General features: G+C 36.2%; 1 pseudogene; it reads left to right on the forward strand.

Moving 5' to 3' along the window:
- Nucleotides 1-5,789: 5,789 nt before the first annotated feature.
- On the forward strand, nt 5,790-6,404 carry LOC115071068 (annotated as a pseudogene).
- The last annotated feature ends 789 nt before the right edge of the window (nt 6,405-7,193 follow it).

Raw genomic sequence — 7,193 nt, forward strand, 5'->3', positions numbered from 1 at the left:
ATGTTGCAATTCAAGAAACTCAGCTGATTGTTATATGTTTAAAACTCAGAAAACATATTTTAAAAGTATCTTGCTTACATACAGTAATAATAATTAAACAGAGAAGGTCTTTACTGTATATAAATGAACATAATCTACAACTTGTATATTCATTATGTGTTATTTTAAAACAGGTTAAATATAAAAGAGGCATATAACTATCTCCAGAACAGTCTGGTCTACAAAATGATTTGGGCCTATTAGAAAAATGTGTTGAGTGACTTCCATGACTATTGGTAAAATAGAAACTAAAAGCTCCTTCTGTATCACCCAGTTAAGCAGAACAGTAAGCATAAAAATCACTAACTACATCCCAAAGACAGACAGAGGAAGAACCTTGAAATATTCACAAAGAGAGTGATAGAAAAAGATGAGGTATTTCCTGAAAAGGAGAAAATCCACGCACAGCTTTAGTCAAGCAGCTCCCTTGTGATGACTATGGAAGCAGAAACACTATCCAGAAAGCAAGCTAAGTGGCATTAGTAAATAGAAATTAGCAATCCTATACTTACAAGATGCCTACAGGATTTAAGTGTCGTGGGTTTTGCTAAGGCAATGATGTATCTGGCAGATGGGTCAGCAATATAGAGAATCTCATGCCGCCACTGTATATGACTTGAAGAACGGGAAACTATACTGAGAAGAATCTCATAGTGTAAAACTGAGCTACCTCGAGGTCCTGGAACAGGAAGTCTGAATTTAACATGCCACAGTTCCAGGACTGCAGACAGCCTTGGGAGGCAGCTGAGGAAATCATGAGGCCTGAATGCTGGAAAAATGAAAACTACAGGCTCACAAAGCCTGGAATCATGTGACATGCTTCTTCCTACACTAGTTGCTTAGTTGTTTATTTCATCAGTTGTGAATAACATCGCCTTCCGATAGCCCTGAACCTGAAGGTAGCAGGTGGATAAAAGTCTGAAACCGCTTATCTGACTCTACTGCAGAGTTCAAGAACTCTGGACTACTTCTTTCCAGCAAGGAGATTAATACTGGCGATATCTTGAAAGTACAATTCCTGGTCCTCTGTGTCTGCAAGTTTCAGTGCTGTGATTGCTTCCCACAATCCCAATCCTATGGGAGACACTACCACAGCTAGAACATTAGTCATCCTAGGAGTTATGAGAGTGAGGTAATCTGTCCAAGCAGATTTATATGTGTAAGACAGAGGAATGCAGGAATGGTAGCATTCCTCTATGAGTGCCCTCATTTGATCTCAAATCAATAGCCTAATGATACAGCTAAAGTCTTAGAAAAGCCAAAAAACTAAGCCAAATGTCCAAACATGAGATGGCAAGAAGCTATGAAGATCATGGCAGAAATTAGTGAAATGGAGAGTAAAAGAACAATACAAAAATAATGAAATAAAAACTTGGTCTGAATTTATTTCTCTGTCCTCTCTTGTATTCTCTTAGCCTACATACTGCATTTTCATGCCAGTACTATACAATTTTTGTTACTGTAGCTCTGTAGTACAATTTGAGATAAGTTATTGTGATACTTGTGGCATTATTCTTTCTACCTACATATAATAAACAAGATTGAGAAACCTCTAGCCAAACAAGCTAACCGAAAGAAAGAGGAAGCCCCAAATTAACAAAATTAGAGATGATAAAAGAATGTCACAATGGGTTTCAACTAAAACCAAAGAATATTCACCAATACTTTGAAAGTCTATGTTCTAAACCTTATAAAATATAGAAGAAATGACAAATTCCTAGACACATATGACTTAACAAAATTAACTTGAAAATATATTGATTCAATGCTGAATTCTGCCCAGTCTTTAAGATTTAACACTAATAGTTCTCAAATGCTTCCACAACAAGAAAGTATGCTGCCAAACAGATTCCTTGAAGCCATATTGCCCTGATACAAAAACTAGATAAGGGAACACACACACACACACACACACACACACACACACACACACACACACAGAAATCCATAAAACAATTTCTCTGATAAGCATAGAAATAAAAATTCTTAATACAATACTTGCAAGTTTAATTCAAGAACATGCTAAAATGATCACGTATCATGGTCAAAATGGTTTTATCACAGGTATACAAGTTTGATTCAATATTAACAGATCAATATTTTCTCATGATAAAAGCCCTGAAAAACTAGGAATAGAAGAAATATGTCTCAATATAATAAATGTTATATGCAATAAACATATAGTCAACATCATACTAAAAGGGGAAAACAGAACACTTCCTCTAAAATCTGGATCAATAAATGAATATAACACATTAAATAGACTTAAAAACAAAACCCACATGGTCATTTCAACAAATGCAAAAAAAATCCTTTACGAATAATAAGCTTATTAAGGAAAACATCCGGAAAAATTTCACAACACCTTCAAAAATTAAAAATACCTAAGATGAAAGCTAAGCAGTGAGTTAACAAGCCTCTACAATGAAAAATCTGACACTGAGAAAAAGAAGTTCAAGACACTACTAGAAGATGGAAAGACCTCCCATCCTTGTGGACTGGGAGAATTCGTATTGCAAAATGACTGTATTACTCGAAAGGATCAAGAAAGTCAAAATAATCTTCATTAAAAGCGGAAATTCTTCACAGTCCTAGGAAGAAAACATTACTAAAATCCACAAAAGTACTTCAGTATCCAAAGCTGTCCTATGCAGAATGGAGGTATCATAATACATCATCTCAAATTATATACAAGGTTACAGTATAGTGTGAGGAATATTAAAGATACAATGAGTATTATTGAATCCATTGACAATGACACAATAAAAATGAAATACATCAAGGGAATGTACTCTTATGAACTAACAGCAATGGTAACAACATGCATAAGATCCATGAAAACTCAATCAAACAAAAACCCAGTATAGAACTGGGGAATGGTCAGCAGGCCCCAACCTTAGCTAAGGAACTATTAGCAGCTGATCACTGCTGTTTGGGTGGAATTCCATGTAGGCTTAAGTTAAATCCATTTAATTTATGATGTCATTTAACTCAAGAGTTTCTCTCTTTAAATTTTGTCTGGATCATCTGTCTGTTAGTGACAGTGGGATACAGAAGTCACCCACGATGACTGTTTTCGACCAGTCTGTGGCTTTAGATCAAATAGTATTTCTTTTGCGAAATTAAGCATTCCAGTGTTTGATTTATATATATTTAGAACTGTAACAGAATCTTGGTAGATTTTTTGCTTTAATGAATATGTAGTATAAGTCCTGTTTCTTCTGACTACCTTTGAAGTTTATATTTTCGAATATTAGACTACCTGGACCTTGTTTCTTAGTTGCATTTAACTGGAATACCTTCTTCCATGTTTTTACACTAAAGTGTTTTCTACTGTTGATATCGAGGTGGATTTCTTAGGCGAAGCAAAAAGACCTATCCTGCTTTCTAATCAAATCTCTCAGTCTGTATCTCTTTATTGTGGAATTGATACTGAAAATATTGAGAGTTACTACTGAACAATGTGTATTAATTCTTGCTAATATGCTGTTTTGTAAGATCTCTTGATTAACTGCTCTGAGATTCTTCATTTACTTTTTATGCAATCTTCTGTATGTTTAACTTTTTCTTTAGACTGAAGTATTTTTTCCACTCTCTTCTGTAGCCCAGAATCAGTGGTCATAAATACCTTAAATCTACTTTCATCATAAAGTGTTCTTTCCCTTGTAATTATGCATGAGAGTTTTTTGGGATAAAATAGCTTAGGGTAGCATCTTTAAAAATTTGTAGTGTATCATCCATGCCATATTGACTTTCAACATCTCCACTGAAATGACAGATGTTATCTTGATGGCCCTGCCTTTATATGTGATGTCTTTTTTCTCCCTCATTGTTTTGGTTATTATTTGATGTGGGATTTTTCTTTTCTGACCCTGTTTGTTTGGTGTTCTGTATGCCTCTTTCACCTTAATAGGCACCTCTGTCTTAGACTTTGGAAGTTTTTGTCTATCATTTTGATAAAATATTGATCTGGATTCCTTCTCATTCTTTTATGCCTATGATTTCTAGGTGGTCTTTTATAGTGCCCCAGAGTTTCTGCACATTCTGTTTCTGGATTATTTTAATTCATCATTTTCTTTGGCTGAGTTCTTCAATTCTTCTACTTTGTCTTCAAGACTTGTTATTTTTCTTCCCCTTGGTCCACTCTATTCTATTCGTAAAGCTCTCTACTGATTTTTTTTTTTAATTTTCAATGATTTTCTCACTGTAACTTTTATTTCCATTTGTTTTCTTCAGAAATTCTGTCTCTTTATTTAATTTTGTTTTTATATCTTGAATTGTTAACTTCATTCAAGTATTTGTGTTTTGGCAGTCTTCATTTCTGAATTTATGCATATATTCTTTGAATTCCTTGAACTTACTTAGAATTTCCATTTTGAAATTCTTGTCTTGTGCATCACAAAGATGTTTCCTCAGGGATTATTACAATGAGGATACTAATTTCTGGAGAAGACATACTATCTTGTTTATTCACGTTGTTTGTGGTTTTGTGATGGGGCTTGCATCTGGTCTCAGGTCGTTCAGGTGTTTCTTGGTGTGTATATCTGGTCTCACCTTTGTTGAGTGGGTGTTTGAACCTTTGCAGTTACTCCAACTTGTCAGGTTGTGGACCAGTTGAATTGTGCTTGGGGTTCAGTCTTGAGGCCACTCTTTATTGATATGCTATGACTAAGTGTAAGAAGTTGTCTCAGCTCAGCTAAGTATACTCCTGAGTACAGGAATAAACCTCTGTAGGATTAAAGATTCTCACTGCGGATCTTCTGACGTCTCTGTAATACTCACTTGATTCTTGTGATCATAATAGTGTTTCTTGGAGGCTGGGCACACAGATGTCACAATGAGCTCATGTGAAGGTGTGTGGCAAGAGGCTGTGCTCCATGTCCCTACCTGTGTGGCACAGTGGGTAGATTGTCTGATTGGTATGGGGATAGACTCTTAGAATGCCTAATAGGGCTGGGTTTGCAGAATCCATGCACTTCCTGAGCAGTATGGTTAGTGGAATATTTTAATTTGACATTTGTCTATGCCATGAGGTGATCAAAATTCAGCAAAATTGTATAGAAAAATCCCATTATATATAATATCCCACATATCACATAGTTATGCATTTTGGTTTTGAGATTTTTCTTTAAATCTTTTTTAAGAGATGTATGCCATATGGGCAGTTATAAGACATGTACTTTAAATGCAATGATGACTTTAAGGAATGCTCCTTGACCTTTATTTATCACTGTCATGAGAAGAGATGAGTCAGTTAACAATGGTTACAATTGACTAAGCAAAGTAATTCACGAATAATGACTACTAAAATGAAGCTAGCTTAACAAAATCATTCAAAAATGCTAAAAGGTTTGGTGTTTTAATTCACTTCCTGTTCAAATTGATTTGTGACTAGTCCTTGACAACATAAATGGAATGAAAATCTCTAATGAATGGCATCATTTCTCAATATGATGATTACACAGATATTTCCTTGCTTTCTCCACAATGTAGAAGAAAAACAAGTAGAAGATAAAATGCTCATATGAAGGTAAATAGTCATGTTTAGTCAGTTTATATTGTAAACACTAAAATTTTTAAACATCCTGCATCTTTAGTTCTTTTGAATTCACATTTGTACCAAAAGTTATGGAAGTTCCATATTAAAATTCCTGCAAAAATACTCTGCTAATTGAATTCAAATATTTAAAAAGATAAGAAATTAAGTATTAGGATGTAAAGCATGTTCACTTGTTTTAAAAATACATGTTATGCACTCTGCTCTGACCACTCTCCTCTGTGCCCACAGCCCTACCTGTACCTTTGCTGTGCAGCGACCCAGCGGCCAGAAATTTGCCAAGTTGATTCTCAAGATCCACGCCAGAGAGATCTTTGACTCTCGTGGAAATCCCACTGTTGAGGTTGATCTCTACACCACAGAAGGTCTCTTCTGAGCTGCTGGGCCCAGTGGCGCCTCAACTGGTATCTATAAGGCCCTGGAACTTCGGGACAATGATAAGACGCGCTCTATGGGGAAGGTGTCTCAAAGGTGGTTGAGTACGTCAATAAAACTATTGCACCTGCTCTGGTTAGCAAGAAACTGAAGGTCATAGAACAGAAGATGGACGCACTGATGATTGAAATGGGCAGGACTGAAAATAAATCTAAGTTTGGCGCGAATGCCATCCTGGGAGTATCCCTGGCTGTCTGCAAAGCTGGTGCTGTAGAGAAGGGAGAGCCCCTGTACCCACGCTGGCAACAAGCTGGCCATGCAGGAGTTCATGATCCTCCTCATGGGTGCTTCCAGCTTTCGGGAAGACATGCGCATTGGAGCAGAGGAACTTTTGACAATTGATGGCGCTAGAGACAGTGCCTTACAGGGATAGGATGCTTGGTGGGTCCTGGGGACGGATCCACACCAAAGGACATTTGGGGACACAAATCACACTCTACAGGCCATATTGTACATATTAGAGAGTATATTAAATTGGACTAGGGACAGTAGGGGGAGGTGCACACAGGGGAGGGGATCTAGATACCATCAAACTATATTGTGTGAAAATCGCACAATTCAATAAAAAATAAAATTAAAAAGAGATAATTGACAAACTTTTAGACTAAACAATAAAGATATGAAACTCCAATAAATATGATCAGAAAGTAATTAAGTGGTATATTATGTCCTTTTTAGTCAGCTTACTGTCTCTCATTAGTAAATTATCTGATAATTGAGTTTTCTCATTTCTCATAAGCTCTGTGTTTACCCTCTGTGTTTACACTCACATTGTACTTGGAGCAGAGCATTCTCTAATTGTATCTGGGCCCTGAAGAATTGGCCCTGGACTCTCTCTTCTAGCCTGTTTTCTAGTTTTCTTTCTCTGTTTGCTACTGAAGTACTGTTTTTACACCAGAACCTACCTCATAGAATCGCTGCACTCCAATTACCCCAAGTTTACTCCCAAGAGATTCTAGCAGTTGGTGTGTGGGTGGTGTTCACTAGCATCCTGATTTTTCATCATTTTTATTAAGTTCAGGTAAGTTCAATTGTTTTCCCCAAATTGTATACATTTATAACTTGACATTAAATACAAGGAGCTATCTTTCATATACTCACTTTGGAATATCTTTCATTTATATGGTGTATGTTCTAGTGTCCCTTCTGTTGGCAATGATAA

Source organism: Nannospalax galili, unplaced genomic scaffold (genome assembly GCF_000622305.1).
Source record: "Nannospalax galili isolate Female #2095 unplaced genomic scaffold, S.galili_v1.0 scaffold198, whole genome shotgun sequence".
Taxonomy (NCBI): Eukaryota; Metazoa; Chordata; class Mammalia; order Rodentia; family Spalacidae; genus Nannospalax; species Nannospalax galili.